Source organism: Anomaloglossus baeobatrachus, unplaced genomic scaffold, assembly GCF_048569485.1.
Source record: "Anomaloglossus baeobatrachus isolate aAnoBae1 unplaced genomic scaffold, aAnoBae1.hap1 Scaffold_295, whole genome shotgun sequence".
NCBI classification, from domain to species: Eukaryota; Metazoa; Chordata; class Amphibia; order Anura; family Aromobatidae; genus Anomaloglossus; species Anomaloglossus baeobatrachus.
In genome coordinates this window covers 1-14,396 of record NW_027442392.1, presented here as the reverse complement: position 1 = coordinate 14,396, position 14,396 = coordinate 1, and the positions used below count along the sequence as shown (strand labels likewise).

The 14,396-nt window shown below is 47.2% G+C and overlaps 8 non-coding genes across 8 annotated transcripts; all 8 read right to left on the bottom strand.

The window, feature by feature from the left end:
• Positions 1–729: 729 nt before the first annotated feature.
• LOC142267420 (U2 spliceosomal RNA) lies at positions 730–922 on the bottom strand. Its single transcript, XR_012733316.1, has one exon. It is a non-coding gene; the product is annotated as a U2 spliceosomal RNA (small nuclear RNA).
• Positions 923–3,111: 2,189 nt separating this feature from the next.
• Positions 3,112–3,302, bottom strand: LOC142267541 (U2 spliceosomal RNA). The gene has a single exon (XR_012733408.1). It is a non-coding gene; the product is annotated as a U2 spliceosomal RNA (small nuclear RNA).
• A 1,387-nt stretch (positions 3,303–4,689) lies between these two features.
• Positions 4,690–4,882, bottom strand: LOC142267418 (U2 spliceosomal RNA). The gene has a single exon (XR_012733315.1). It is a non-coding gene; the product is annotated as a U2 spliceosomal RNA (small nuclear RNA).
• Positions 4,883–7,072: 2,190 nt separating this feature from the next.
• On the bottom strand, positions 7,073–7,263 carry LOC142267528 (U2 spliceosomal RNA). Its single transcript, XR_012733397.1, has one exon. It is a non-coding gene; the product is annotated as a U2 spliceosomal RNA (small nuclear RNA).
• Positions 7,264–8,649: 1,386 nt separating this feature from the next.
• Positions 8,650–8,845, bottom strand: LOC142267473 (U2 spliceosomal RNA). Its single transcript, XR_012733365.1, has one exon. It is a non-coding gene; the product is annotated as a U2 spliceosomal RNA (small nuclear RNA).
• A 2,187-nt stretch (positions 8,846–11,032) lies between these two features.
• LOC142267456 (U2 spliceosomal RNA) lies at positions 11,033–11,223 on the bottom strand. The gene has a single exon (XR_012733349.1). It is a non-coding gene; the product is annotated as a U2 spliceosomal RNA (small nuclear RNA).
• Positions 11,224–12,608: 1,385 nt separating this feature from the next.
• LOC142267334 (U2 spliceosomal RNA) lies at positions 12,609–12,800 on the bottom strand. Its single transcript, XR_012733240.1, has one exon. It is a non-coding gene; the product is annotated as a U2 spliceosomal RNA (small nuclear RNA).
• A 1,383-nt stretch (positions 12,801–14,183) lies between these two features.
• On the bottom strand, positions 14,184–14,376 carry LOC142267417 (U2 spliceosomal RNA). The gene has a single exon (XR_012733314.1). It is a non-coding gene; the product is annotated as a U2 spliceosomal RNA (small nuclear RNA).
• Between the last annotated feature and the right edge of the window lie 20 nt (positions 14,377–14,396).

Sequence of the window (14,396 nt, the reverse complement as noted above, 5' to 3'; positions counted from 1 at the left end):
CAAAGGTTAGAGGGGGGCTTTCTCAGAGGGCTTTTTACAGTTTTTCTATTCCCAATTAGCCGTTTAAGTGTACTTATTGAAAGTAGTAATTCTTTCATAGGCCGCCCTTTCTTAGTATTTGACGTTCCTTATATTGCGGTATGAGGCTTCGCAGTAGGTTGCAAACATTCATCACCCATGACTGTCCCCAATTGAGCTCAGAAGCTCAATGTCTATCATGACCTCTCTTTTAGAATGTCCAAGAGCAAGCAAACTATTCCTCCAGGAGAGGGCGCCAACAGACTACTAAAGAGATCATCATTACTCAAAGAAAACCCCAAAAACCAATGCATGATAGGAATAAACAGGTAACTTTCTTTGGAGTGGAAGCGGAGAGATCGCACCAGATGCCAATTCTAGATCTTATCACACCTGTGGTCACTGCAGCAGCAGGTGAATCCACTTTGTCCAAAAGGGATCTATTCCATTCAATTGCAAATGATCTAGATAAGACAGAGAACTGCAGCACGGGGACATAGCCGAGTTGGTCAGGTTGAGTGGTGATGAGTTTGCTATTTGGATGAATAAAGAAAGTCAAAAGTGTGAAAGATAAAAAACAAAAGGAGGAAGTGTGAAAAGTGAATGGGCCAAATTGAGGTGCATATGAAGACGTATGCTTTCTTCCAATTCATTAAATCGGGCTAATATGAATCAGGTGAATTGAGTTCTGCTTTTGGAAACTGGGTTAAGAAGGGGTGCACCGTTCCTGGAGGTACTGCAATACCAGGTCAATGCGTGGAGTGGACAGAGCAAGCTCTTTTTCCATCTCCCTGTTCTAAAAATCCATTTAATATATGGTCCCCAGATAGGGGACGTATCAGATATTAAACTGATAAGAACAGATTTTTGATTTAATGAAGCTTTCCAAAGCACCACAAAAAATGCATGACCGAAGTCACACCAAAAACAGTGCAAAGGCTAGGATTCGTGTGGACCCCACCGTGAGGAGAGGGTCCCCAAAAATCAACCCCGTCCCTCCGAGCCAGAAGGCCACAGCAAGGGTCAGGGATCTTCGGTGCTCTCCCAAGCCGAAGCCTGGTTGAGCCTTGTCGTTGCTCCCAGCGTCCACCCAGGCATCTTACCCAAGTGGAGTAGAGAGCTACTAGTTGTTGGTTTCGCAGCCGAAACTGCCCGGACCGTCAACCGGTGTTGGTTTCTCAGCCCAAGGCTAACCGGACCTCCAACCGGGTGTTGGTTTCTCAGCCGAAGCTGACCCAGACCTCCAACCGGGTGTTGGTTTCTCAGCCGAAGCTGACCCAGACCTCCAACCGGGTGTTAGTTTCTCAGCCCAAAGCTGACCAGACCTCCGACCGGGATTATAAAAATTTCCCTTCCTAGCCAGAAGGCCGGGATAGGGTAATATGCTCAAAAAGTATGAAAAGGCAAGGTACGGTGTGCTACAGAGCCCAAGGCTTGCCGGGGTCCCAAGCCAGCAAGCTCAGACTCACTCCAGGGTCATCAGTCCTGGGGCACGTTGTACCATAGCCCCCCACCCTTACTCAGTCTAATAGCCTCGATCCTGGTAGGGCCATGTTTTCCTCTAGATGAATATACTATCCACCCAGAGTACTAGCAAGCGCAACCTTCCAGTGTGCATTGTATCATTGTACTAAGGTGGCCTGGAGCTTAAACCACCTCTTCGAACAACACTACACTTGATCTTAGCCAAAAGGCCGAGAAGCGATAACCAGAATTGGTTTGGGCCTCGAGTGGCACCCTGGCCTATGCCGGACACATCTTAGGGAGAGAGAGCGAGAGGGAGACAAACCCACGCCTACACAAGACATTTTGTCACCCAAGCCAACCCTTGAAAAGGCTGCTTTGCAGAGCAAAAACAAGAAGAATGGTGCGTTTTGCAGCCGCCGCCCACTGCAATGAATCTGAATAACTCCTCCTTTAGGGCGCAAGCAACTCCCCTCCCCCTTGCAGTCTTTCCAATTCACGATACAAAAAGACGGACAGGACAGGTTGCCTGACTTTCCGTCACTGCCACCCTTTGCCATCCTTACCCGTAGAAAGCCCTTTCATCATCCCCAAACCCTAATCTTTTCCCTTTCCTTCCCAGCCCCCAAACCCTGCCCTCTGTACCTTTCTCACCACCCGCTTCCCTTTTCCTGTCATCCCCCTACCACCCGGGAAAAAAAGAGATTGCCCCCTCCTTCCACTAGCCCACCCTCCCACCCAAAGAACAACTTCTTCTGCGCAGCTTGTTTTCTAGGCAGCAGCGCTATTGTGATGTCATCGGGGGGCATTGTGACAAGCCGCCAGTGTTCCGTCTCTTCATGTTGTGCACAGTTCAAACGGAAAATACATCAACAGGCAGACTACAGAAAAGCTTACTATCAAAGGTTAGAGGGGGGCTTTCTCAGAGGGCTTTTTACAGTTTTTCTATTCCCAATTAGCCGTTTAAGTGTACTTATTGAAAGTAGTAATTCTTTCATAGGCCGCCCTTTCTTAGTATTTGACGTTCCTTATATTGCGGTATGAGGCTTCGCAGTAGGTTGCAAACATTCATCACCCATGACTGTCCCCAATTGAGCTCAGAAGCTCAATGTCTATCATGACCTCTCTTTTAGAATGTCCAAGAGCAAGCAAACTATTCCTCCAGGAGAGGGCGCCAACAGACTACTAAAGAGATCATCATTACTCAAAGAAAACCCCAAAAACCAATGCATGATAGGAATAAACAGGTAACTTTCTTTGGAGTGGAAGCGGAGAGATCGCACCAGATGCCAATTCTAGATCTTATCACACCTGTGGTCACTGCAGCAGCAGGTGAATCCACTTTGTCCAAAAGGGATCTATTCCATTCAATTGCAAATGATCTAGATAAGACAGAGAACTGCAGCACGGGGACATAGCCGAGTTGGTCAGGTTGAGTGGTGATGAGTTTGCTATTTGGATGAATAAAGAAAGTCAAAAGTGTGAAAGATAAAAAACAAAAGGAGGAAGTGTGAAAAGTGAATGGGCCAAATTGAGGTGCATATGAAGACGTATGCTTTCTTCCAATTCATTAAATCGGGCTAATATGAATCAGGTGAATTGAGTTCTGCTTTTGGAAACTGGGTTAAGAAGGGGTGCACCGTTCCTGGAGGTACTGCAATACCAGGTCAATGCGTGGAGTGGACAGAGCAAGCTCTTTTTCCATCTCCCTGTTCTAAAAATCCATTTAATATATGGTCCCCAGATAGGGGACGTATCAGATATTAAACTGATAAGAACAGATACTACACTTGATCTTAGCCAAAAGGCCGAGAAGCGATAACCAGAATTGGTTTGGGCCTCGAGTGGCACCCTGGCCTATGCCGGACACATCTTAGGGAGAGAGAGCGAGAGGGAGACAAACCCACGCCTACACAAGACATTTTGTCACCCAAGCCAACCCTTGAAAAGGCTGCTTTGCAGAGCAAAAACAAGAAGAATGGTGCGTTTTGCAGCCGCCGCCCACTGCAATGAATCTGAATAACTCCTCCTTTAGGGCGCAAGCAACTCCCCTCCCCCTTGCAGTCTTTCCAATTCACGATACAAAAAGACGGACAGGACAGGTTGCCTGACTTTCCGTCACTGCCACCCTTTGCCATCCTTACCCGTAGAAAGCCCTTTCATCATCCCCAAACCCTAATCTTTTCCCTTTCCTTCCCAGCCCCCAAACCCTGCCCTCTGTACCTTTCTCACCACCCGCTTCCCTTCTCCTGTCATCCCCCTACCACCCGGGAAAAAAAGAGATTGCCCCCTCCTTCCACTAGCCCACCCTCCCACCCAAAGAACAACTTCTTCTGCGCAGCTTGTTTTCTAGGCAGCAGCGCTATTGTGATGTCATCGGGGGGCATTGTGACAAGCCGCCAGTGTTCCGTCTCTTCATGTTGTGCACAGTTCAAACGGAAAATACATCAACAGGCAGACTACAGAAAAGCTTACTATCAAAGGTTAGAGGGGGGCTTTCTCAGAGGGCTTTTTACAGTTTTTCTATTCCCAATTAGCCGTTTAAGTGTACTTATTGAAAGTAGTAATTCTTTCATAGGCCGCCCTTTCTTAGTATTTGACGTTCCTTATATTGCGGTATGAGGCTTCGCAGTAGGTTGCAAACATTCATCACCCATGACTGTCCCCAATTGAGCTCAGAAGCTCAATGTCTATCATGACCTCTCTTTTAGAATGTCCAAGAGCAAGCAAACTATTCCTCCAGGAGAGGGCGCCAACAGACTACTAAAGAGATCATCATTACTCAAAGAAAACCCCAAAAACCAATGCATGATAGGAATAAACAGGTAACTTTCTTTGGAGTGGAAGCGGAGAGATCGCACCAGATGCCAATTCTAGATCTTATCACACCTGTGGTCACTGCAGCAGCAGGTGAATCCACTTTGTCCAAAAGGGATCTATTCCATTCAATTGCAAATGATCTAGATAAGACAGAGAACTGCAGCACGGGGACATAGCCGAGTTGGTCAGGTTGAGTGGTGATGAGTTTGCTATTTGGATGAATAAAGAAAGTCAAAAGTGTGAAAGATAAAAAACAAAAGGAGGAAGTGTGAAAAGTGAATGGGCCAAATTGAGGTGCATATGAAGACGTATGCTTTCTTCCAATTCATTAAATCGGGCTAATATGAATCAGGTGAATTGAGTTCTGCTTTTGGAAACTGGGTTAAGAAGGGGTGCACCGTTCCTGGAGGTACTGCAATACCAGGTCAATGCGTGGAGTGGACAGAGCAAGCTCTTTTTCCATCTCCCTGTTCTAAAAATCCATTTAATATATGGTCCCCAGATAGGGGACGTATCAGATATTAAACTGATAAGAACAGATTTTTGATTTAATGAAGCTTTCCAAAGCACCACAAAAAATGCATGACCGAAGTCACACCAAAAACAGTGCAAAGGCTAGGATTCGTGTGGACCCCACCGTGAGGAGAGGGTCCCCAAAAATCAACCCCGTCCCTCCGAGCCAGAAGGCCACAGCAAGGGTCAGGGATCTTCGGTGCTCTCCCAAGCCGAAGCCTGGTTGAGCCTTGTCGTTGCTCCCAGCGTCCACCCAGGCATCTTACCCAAGTGGAGTAGAGAGCTACTAGTTGTTGGTTTCGCAGCCGAAACTGCCCGGACCGTCAACCGGTGTTGGTTTCTCAGCCCAAGGCTAACCGGACCTCCAACCGGGTGTTGGTTTCTCAGCCGAAGCTGACCCAGACCTCCAACCGGGTGTTGGTTTCTCAGCCGAAGCTGACCCAGACCTCCAACCGGGTGTTAGTTTCTCAGCCCAAAGCTGACCAGACCTCCGACCGGGATTATAAAAATTTCCCTTCCTAGCCAGAAGGCCGGGATAGGGTAATATGCTCAAAAAGTATGAAAAGGCAAGGTACGGTGTGCTACAGAGCCCAAGGCTTGCCGGGGTCCCAAGCCAGCAAGCTCAGACTCACTCCAGGGTCGTCAGTCCTGGGGCACGTTGTACCATAGCCCCCCACCCTTACTCAGTCTAATAGCCTCGATCCTGGTAGGGCCATGTTTTCCTCTAGATGAATATACTATCCACCCAGAGTACTAGCAAGCGCAACCTTCCAGTGTGCATTGTATCATTGTACTAAGGTGGCCTGGAGCTTAAACCACCTCTTCGAACAACCCTACACTTGATCTTAGCCAAAAGGCCGAGAAGCGATAACCAGAATTGGTTTGGGCCTCGAGTGGCACCCTGGCCTATGCCGGACACATCTTAGGGAGAGAGAGCGAGAGGGAGACAAACCCACGCCTACACAAGACATTTTGTCACCCAAGCCAACCCTTGAAAAGGCTGCTTTGCAGAGCAAAAACAAGAAGAATGGTGCGTTTTGCAGCCGCCGCCCACTGCAATGAATCTGAATAACTCCTCCTTTAGGGCGCAAGCAACTCCCCTCCCCCTTGCAGTCTTTCCAATTCACGATACAAAAAGACGGACAGGACAGGTTGCCTGACTTTCCGTCACTGCCACCCTTTGCCATCCTTACCCGTAGAAAGCCCTTTCATCATCCCCAAACCCTAATCTTTTCCCTTTCCTTCCCAGCCCCCAAACCCTGCCCTCTGTACCTTTCTCACCACCCGCTTCCCTTCTCCTGTCATCCCCCTACCACCCGGGAAAAAAAGAGATTGCCCCCTCCTTCCACTAGCCCACCCTCCCACCCAAAGAACAACTTCTTCTGCGCAGCTTGTTTTCTAGGCAGCAGCGCTATTGTGATGTCATCGGGGGGCATTGTGACAAGCCGCCAGTGTTCCGTCTCTTCATGTTGTGCACAGTTCAAACTGAAAATACATCAACAGGCAGACTACAGAAAAGCTTACTATCAAAGGTTAGAGGGGGGCTTTCTCAGAGGGCTTTTTACAGTTTTTCTATTCCCAATTAGCCGTTTAAGTGTACTTATTGAAAGTAGTAATTCTTTCATAGGCCGCCCTTTCTTAGTATTTGACGTTCCTTATATTGCGGTATGAGGCTTCGCAGTAGGTTGCAAACATTCATCACCCATGACTGTCCCCAATTGAGCTCAGAAGCTCAATGTCTATCATGACCTCTCTTTTAGAATGTCCAAGAGCAAGCAAACTATTCCTCCAGGAGAGGGCGCCAACAGACTACTAAAGAGATCATCATTACTCAAAGAAAACCCCAAAAACCAATGCATGATAGGAATAAACAGGTAACTTTCTTTGGAGTGGAAGCGGAGAGATCGCACCAGATGCCAATTCTAGATCTTATCACACCTGTGGTCACTGCAGCAGCAGGTGAATCCACTTTGTCCAAAAGGGATCTATTCCATTCAATTGCAAATGATCTAGATAAGACAGAGAACTGCAGCACGGGGACATAGCCGAGTTGGTCAGGTTGAGTGGTGATGAGTTTGCTATTTGGATGAATAAAGAAAGTCAAAAGTGTGAAAGATAAAAAACAAAAGGAGGAAGTGTGAAAAGTGAATGGGCCAAATTGAGGTGCATATGAAGGACGTATGCTTTCTTCCAATTCATTAAATCGGGCTAATATGAATCAGGTGAATTGAGTTCTGCTTTTGGAAACTGGGTTAAGAAGGGGTGCACCGTTCCTGGAGGTACTGCAATACCAGGTCAATGCGTGGAGTGGACAGAGCAAGCTCTTTTTCCATCTCCCTGTTCTAAAAATCCATTTAATATATGGTCCCCAGATAGGGGACGTATCAGATATTAAACTGATAAGAACAGATACTACACTTGATCTTAGCCAAAAGGCCGAGAAGCGATAACCAGAATTGGTTTGGGCCTCGAGTGGCACCCTGGCCTATGCCGGACACATCTTAGGGAGAGAGAGCGAGAGGGAGACAAACCCACGCCTACACAAGACATTTTGTCACCCAAGCCAACCCTTGAAAAGGCTGCTTTGCAGAGCAAAAACAAGAAGAATGGTGCGTTTTGCAGCCGCCGCCCACTGCAATGAATCTGAATAACTCCTCCTTTAGGGCGCAAGCAACTCCCCTCCCCCTTGCAGTCTTTCCAATTCACGATACAAAAAGACGGACAGGACAGGTTGCCTGACTTTCCGTCACTGCCACCCTTTGCCATCCTTACCCGTAGAAAGCCCTTTCATCATCCCCAAACCCTAATCTTTTCCCTTTCCTTCCCAGCCCCCCAAACCCTGCCCTCTGTACCTTTCTCACCACCCGCTTCCCTTCTCCTGTCATCCCCCTACCACCCGGGAAAAAAAGAGATTGCCCCCTCCTTCCACTAGCCCACCCTCCCACCCAAAGAACAACTTCTTCTGCGCAGCTTGTTTTCTAGGCAGCAGCGCTATTGTGATGTCATCGGGGGCATTGTGACAAGCCGCCAGTGTTCCGTCTCTTCATGTTGTGCACAGTTCAAACGGAAAATACATCAACAGGCAGACTACAGAAAAGCTTACTATCAAAGGTTAGAGGGGGGCTTTCTCAGAGGGCTTTTTACAGTTTTTCTATTCCCAATTAGCCGTTTAAGTGTACTTATTGAAAGTAGTAATTCTTTCATAGGCCGCCCTTTCTTAGTATTTGACGTTCCTTATATTGCGGTATGAGGCTTCGCAGTAGGTTGCAAACATTCATCACCCATGACTGTCCCCAATTGAGCTCAGAAGCTCAATGTCTATCATGACCTCTCTTTTAGAATGTCCAAGAGCAAGCAAACTATTCCTCCAGGAGAGGGCGCCAACAGACTACTAAAGAGATCATCATTACTCAAAGAAAACCCCCAAAAACCAATGCATGATAGGAATAAACAGGTAACTTCTTTGGAGTGGAAGCGGAGAGATCGCACCAGATGCAATTCTAGATCTTATCACACCTGTGGTCACTGCAGCAGCAGGTGAATCCACTTTGTCCAAAAGGGATCTATTCCATTCAATTGCAAATGATCTAGATAAGACAGAGAACTGCAGCACGGGGACATAGCCGAGTTGGTCAGGTTGAGTGGTGATGAGTTTGCTATTTGGATGAATAAAGAAAGTCAAAAGTGTGAAAGATAAAAAACAAAAGGAGGAAGTGTGAAAAGTGAATGGGCCAAATTGAGGTGCATATGAAGACGTATGCTTTCTTCCAATTCATTAAATCGGGCTAATATGAATCAGGTGAATTGAGTTCTGCTTTTGGAAACTGGGTTAAGAAGGGGTGCACCGTTCCTGGAGGTACTGCAATACCAGGTCAATGCGTGGAGTGGACAGAGCAAGCTCTTTTTCCATCTCCCTGTTCTAAAAATCCATTTAATATATGGTCCCCAGATAGGGGACGTATCAGATATTAAACTGATAAGAACAGATTTTGATTTAATGAAGCTTTCCAAAGCACCACAAAAAATGCATGACCGAAGTCACACCAAAAACAGTGCAAAGGCTAGGATTCGTGTGGACCCCACCGTGAGGAGAGGGTCCCCCAAAAATCAACCCCGTCCCTCCGAGCCAGAAGGCCACAGCAAGGGTCAGGGATCTTCGGTGCTCTCCCAAGCCGAAGCCTGGTTGAGCCTTGTCGTTGCTCCCAGCGTCCACCCAGGCATCTTACCCAAGTGGAGTAGAGAGCTACTAGTTGTTGGTTTCGCAGCCGAAACTGCCCGGACCGTCAACCGGTGTTGGTTTCTCAGCCCAAGGCTAACCGGACCTCCAACCGGGTGTTGGTTTCTCAGCCGAAGCTGACCCAGACCTCCAACCGGGTGTTGGTTTCTCAGCCGAAGCTGACCCAGACCTCCAACCGGGTGTTAGTTTCTCAGCCCAAAGCTGACCAGACCTCCGACCGGGATTATAAAAATTTCCCTTCCTAGCCAGAAGGCCGGGATAGGGTAATATGCTCAAAAAGTATGAAAAGGCAAGGTACGGTGTGCTACAGAGCCCAAGGCTTGCCGGGGTCCCAAGCCAGCAAGCTCAGACTCACTCCAGGGTCGTCAGTCCTGGGGCACGTTGTACCATAGCCCCCCACCCTTACTCAGTCTAATAGCCTCGATCCTGGTAGGGCCATGTTTTCCTCTAGATGAATATACTATCCACCCAGAGTACTAGCAAGCGCAACCTTCCAGTGTGCATTGTATCATTGTACTAAGGTGGCCTGGAGCTTAAACCACCTCTTCGAACAACACTACACTTGATCTTAGCCAAAAGGCCGAGAAGCGATAACCAGAATTGGTTTGGGCCTCGAGTGGCACCCTGGCCTATGCGGACACATCTTAGGGAGAGAGAGCGAGAGGGAGACAAACCCACGCCTACACAAGACATTTTGTCACCCAAGCCAACCCTTGAAAAGGCTGCTTTGCAGAGCAAAAACAAGAAGAATGGTGCGTTTTGCAGCCGCCGCCCACTGCAATGAATCTGAATAACTCCTCCTTTAGGGCGCAAGCAACTCCCCTCCCCCTTGCAGTCTTTCCAATTCACGATACAAAAAGACGGACAGGACAGGTTGCCTGACTTTCCGTCACTGCCACCCTTTGCCATCCTTACCCGTAGAAAGCCCTTTCATCATCCCCAAACCCTAATCTTTTCCCTTTCCTTCCCAGCCCCCAAACCCTGCCCTCTGTACCTTTCTCACCACCCGCTTCCCTTCTCCTGTCATCCCCCCTACCACCCGGGAAAAAAAGAGATTGCCCCCTCCTTCCACTAGCCCACCCTCCCACCCAAAGAACAACTTCTTCTGCGCAGCTTGTTTTCTAGGCAGCAGCGCTATTGTGATGTCATCGGGGGGCATTGTGACAAGCCGCCAGTGTTCCGTCTCTTCATGTTGTGCACAGTTCAAACGGAAAATACATCAACAGGCAGACTACAGAAAAGCTTACTATCAAAGGTTAGAGGGGGGCTTTCTCAGAGGGCTTTTTACAGTTTTTCTATTCCCAATTAGCCGTTTAAGTGTACTTATTGAAAGTAGTAATTCTTTCATAGGCCGCCCTTTCTTAGTATTTGACGTTCCTTATATTGCGGTATGAGGCTTCGCAGTAGAGTTTGCAAACATTCATCACCCATGACTGTCCCCAATTGAGCTCAGAAGCTCAATGTCTATCATGACCTCTCTTTTAGAATGTCCAAGAGCAAGCAAACTATTCCTCCAGGAGAGGGCGCCAACAGACTACTAAAGAGATCATCATTACTCAAAGAAAACCCCAAAAACCAATGCATGATAGGAATAAACAGGTAACTTTCTTTGGAGTGGAAGCGGAGAGATCGCACCAGATGCCAATTCTAGATCTTATCACACCTGTGGTCACTGCAGCAGCAGGTGAATCCACTTTGTCCAAAAGGGATCTATTCCATTCAATTGCAAATGATCTAGATAAGACAGAGAACTGCAGCACGGGGACATAGCCGAGTTGGTCAGGTTGAGTGGTGATGAGTTTGCTATTTGGATGAATAAAGAAGTCAAAAGTGTGAAAGATAAAAAACAAAAGGAGGAAGTGTGAAAAGTGAATGGGCCAAATTGAGGTGCATATGAAGACGTATGCTTTCTTCCAATTCATTAAATCGGGCTAATATGAATCAGGTGAATTGAGTTCTGCTTTTGGAAACTGGGTTAAGAAGGGGTGCACCGTTCCTGGAGGTACTGCAATACCAGGTCAATGCGTGGAGTGGACAGAGCAAGCTCTTTTTCCATCTCCCTGTTCTAAAAATCCATTTAATATATGGTCCCCAGATAGGGGACGTATCAGATATTAAACTGATAAGAACAGATACTACACTTGATCTTAGCCAAAAGGCCGAGAAGCGATAACCAGAATTGGTTTGGGCCTCGAGTGGCACCCTGGCCTATGCCGGACACATCTTAGGGAGAGAGAGCGAGAGGGAGACAAACCCACGCCTACACAAGACATTTTGTCACCCAAGCCAACCCTTGAAAAGGCTGCTTTGCAGAGCAAAAACAAGAAGAATGGTGCGTTTTGCAGCCGCCGCCCACTGCAATGAATCTGAATAACTCCTCCTTTAGGGCGCAAGCAACTCCCCTCCCCCTTGCAGTCTTTCCAATTCACGATACAAAAAGACGGACAGGACAGGTTGCCTGACTTTCCGTCACTGCCACCCTTTGCCATCCTTACCCGTAGAAAGCCCTTTCATCATCCCCAAACCCTAATCTTTTCCCTTTCCTTCCCAGCCCCCAAACCCTGCCCTCTGTACCTTTCTCACCACCCGCTTCCCTTCTCCTGTCATCCCCCTACCACCCGGGAAAAAAAGAGATTGCCCCCTCCTTCCACTAGCCCACCCTCCCACCCAAAGAACAACTTCTTCTGCGCAGCTTGTTTTCTAGGCAGCAGCGCTATTGTGATGTCATCGGGGGGCATTGTGACAAGCCGCCAGTGTTCCGTCTCTTCATGTTGTGCACAGTTCAAACGGAAAATACATCAACAGGCAGACTACAGAAAAGCTTACTATCAAAGGTTAGAGGGGGGCTTTCTCAGAGGGCTTTTTACAGTTTTTCTATTCCCAATTAGCCGTTTAAGTGTACTTATTGAAAGTAGTAATTCTTTCATAGCCGCCCTTTCTTAGTATTGACGTTCCTTATATTGCGGTATGAGGCTTCGCAGTAGGTTGCAAACATTCATCACCCATGACTGTCCCCAATTGAGCTCAGAAGCTCAATGTCTATCATGACCTCTCTTTTAGAATGTCCAAGAGCAAGCAAACTATTCCTCCAGGAGAGGGCGCCAACAGACTACTAAAGAGATCATCATTACTCAAAGAAAACCCCAAAAACCAATGCATGATAGGAATACACAGGTAACTTTCTTTGGAGTGGAAGCGGAGAGATCGCACCAGATGCCAATTCTAGATCTTATCACACCTGTGGTCACTGCAGCAGCAGGTGAATCCACTTTGTCCAAAAGGGATCTATTCCATTCAATTGCAAATGATCTAGATAAGACAGAGAACTGCAGCACGGGGACATAGCCGAGTTGGTCAGGTTGAGTGGTGATGAGTTTGCTATTTGGATGAATAAAGAAAGTCAAAAGTGTGAAAGATAAAAAACAAAAGGAGGAAGTGTGAAAAGTGAATGGGCCAAATTGAGGTGCATATGAAGACGTATGCTTTCTTCCAATTCATTAAATCGGGCTAATATGAATCAGGTGAATTGAGTTCTGCTTTTGGAAACTGGGTTAAGAAGGGGTGCACCGTTCCTGGAGGTACTGCAATACCAGGTCAATGCGTGGAGTGGGACAGAGCAAGCTCTTTTTCCATCTCCCTGTTCTAAAAATCCATTTAATATATGGTCCCCAGATAGGGGACGTATCAGATATTAAACTGATAAGAACAGATACTACACTTGATCTTAGCCAAAAGGCCGAGAAGCGATAACCAGAATTGGTTTGGGCCTCGAGTGGCACCCTGGCCTATGCCGGACACATCTTAGGGAGAGAGAGCGAGAGGGAGACAAACCCACGCCTACACAAGACATTTTGTCACCCAAGCCAACCCTTGAAAAGGCTGCTTTGCAGAGCAAAAACAAGAAGAATGGTGCGTTTTGCAGCCGCCGCCCACTGCAATGAATCTGAATAACTCCTCCTTTAGGGCGCAAGCAACTCCCCTCCCCCTTGCAGTCTTTCCAATTCACGATACAAAAAGACGGACAGGACAGGTTGCCTGACTTTCCGTCACTGCCACCCTTTGCCATCCTTACCCGTAGAAAGCCCTTTCATCATCCCCAAACCCTAATCTTTTCCCTTTCCTTCCCAGCCCCCAACCCTGCCCTCTGTACCTTTCTCACCACCCGCTTCCCTTCTCCTGTCATCCCCCTACCACCCGGGAAAAAAAGAGATTGCCCCCTCCTTCCACTAGCCCACCCTCCCACCCAAAGAACAACTTCTTCTGCGCAGCTTGTTTTCTAGGCCAGCAGCGCTATTGTGATGTCATCGGGGGGCATTGTGACAAGCCGCCAGTGTTCCGTCTCTTCATGTTGTGCACAGTTCAAACGGAAAATACATCAACAGGCAGACTACAGAAAAGCTTACTATCAAAGGTTAGAGGGGGCTTTCTCAGAGGGCTTTTTACAGTTTTTCTATTCCCAATTAGCCGTTTAAGTGTACTTATTGAAAGTAGTAATTCTTTCATAGGCCGCCCTTTCTTAGTATTTGACGTTCCTTATATTGCGGTATGAGGCTTCGCAGTAGGTTGCAAACATTCATCACCCATGACTGTCCCCAATGAGCTCAGAAGCTCAATGTCTATCATGACCTCTCTTTTAGAATGTCCAAGAGCAAGCAAACTATTCCTCCAGGAGAGGGCGCCAACAGACTACTAAAGAGATCATCATTACTCAAAGAAAACCCCAAAAACCAATGCATGATAGGAATAAACAGGTAACTTTCTTTGGAGTGGAAGCGGAGAGATCGCACCAGATGCCAATTCTAGATCTTATCACACCTGTGGTCACTGCAGCAGCAGGTGAATCCACTTTGTCCAAAAGGGATCTATTCCATTCAATTGCAAATGATCTAGATAAGACAGAGAACTGCAGCACGGGGACATAGCCGAGTTGGTCAGGTTGAGTGGTGATGAGTTTGCTATTTGGATGAATAAAGAAGTCAAAAGTGTGAAAGATAAAAAACAAAAGGAGGAAGTGTGAAAAGTGAATGGGCCAAATTGAGGTGCATATGAAGACGTATGCTTTCTTCCAATTCATTAAATCGGGCTAATATGAATCAGGTGAATTGAGTTCTGCTTTGGAAACTGGGTTAAGAAGGGGTGCACCGTTCCTGGAGGTACTGCAATACCAGGTCAATGCGTGGAGTGGACAGAGCAAGCTCTTTTTCCATCTCCCTGTTCTAAAAATCCATTTAATATATGGTCCCCAGATAGGGGACGTATCAGATATTAAACTGATAAGAACAGATTTTTGATTTAATGAAGCTTTCCAAAGCACCACAAAAAATGCATGACCGAAGTCACACCA